The sequence below is a fragment of the Brassica oleracea genome, unplaced genomic scaffold (genome assembly GCF_000695525.1).
Source record: "Brassica oleracea var. oleracea cultivar TO1000 unplaced genomic scaffold, BOL UnpScaffold04686, whole genome shotgun sequence".
In the NCBI taxonomy this organism is placed as follows: domain Eukaryota; kingdom Viridiplantae; phylum Streptophyta; class Magnoliopsida; order Brassicales; family Brassicaceae; genus Brassica; species Brassica oleracea.
In genome coordinates this window covers 1-933 of record NW_013621210.1, presented here as the reverse complement: position 1 = coordinate 933, position 933 = coordinate 1, and the positions used below count along the sequence as shown (strand labels likewise).

At 36.9% G+C, this 933-nt stretch overlaps 1 long non-coding RNA gene and 1 pseudogene across 1 annotated transcript; both read left to right on the top strand.

Annotated features, from left to right (window-relative positions):
* LOC106321996 lies at positions 1–387 on the top strand. The gene is made up of 3 exons (XR_001266181.1): positions 1–35; positions 158–244; positions 329–387. It is a non-coding gene; the product is annotated as an uncharacterized LOC106321996 (long non-coding RNA).
* Positions 388–479: 92 nt separating this feature from the next.
* Positions 480–921, top strand: LOC106321995 (annotated as a pseudogene).
* The last annotated feature ends 12 nt before the right edge of the window (positions 922–933 follow it).

Genomic DNA, 933 nt, shown 5'->3' with positions numbered 1-933 from the left:
AGTATGAGAAGTTGTATCAGCCTATTTATGCAAAGGTAATTGTTACCCGAGAAAATGTCAGCCTTTGTTTGCTTATCTCTTCTTTTCTGCAGTAGTGTAAGTCATATATATCTAAAAATTTTCTCATGAATTCTACTTGGTATCTTGTAATGTACAGCGTTATAATATTGTGAATGAACTACTGAAATCGAGCTGACTCAAGAGGATACGAAGATGGACGAAGGGGAGGACAAAACTGCTCAAGGTTACTTCAGAAACACAGTGCCTTCCTCTTTTTGTCTTGGGAAGATAAACAAAATACAACATTGTTTTATGTGTTCCATCTCAGAGAGAGGAGTTCTAAGTTTCTGGCTGACTGCTTTGCAAAATAATGATGTTACTTCCCACGTGGTGATATCGCACATATAGTTTTGGTATTTAATTATGTATATATACAATTCAATCATAAAAATAGAGAATGAACATAACAATCTCTTTCGTGTTAGGTCACAATGCATGATGAAGAGGCTCTCAGGTATCTTAAAGATATTAAGTGGTGCAAGACTGAAGAGCCTAAAGGATTCAAACTTGAGTTTCTCTTTGACCCAAATCCCTTTTTAAAAAACAGTCTTGACAAAGTCTTATCATGTGATTGATGAGGACGAGCCACTACTTGAGAAGGCTATTGGGTAATTGCTTATGCTCTCCAATGATTGCACTGATGAGCTGTAGATATATTGCTTATATTATTTCCTTTACTTCAGGACTGAAATTGATTGGTATCCTGCAAAGTGCCTAACTCAGAAGATTCTTAAGAAGAAGCCTAAGAAAGGTTCAACGAACCCTGCACCATTCACTAAAGTGGAAGACTGTGAAAGCTTCTTCAGCTTCTTTAATCCTCCAGAAGTCCCAGATGAAGATGAAGATATCGACGAGGACAGAGTAAGATAGTGA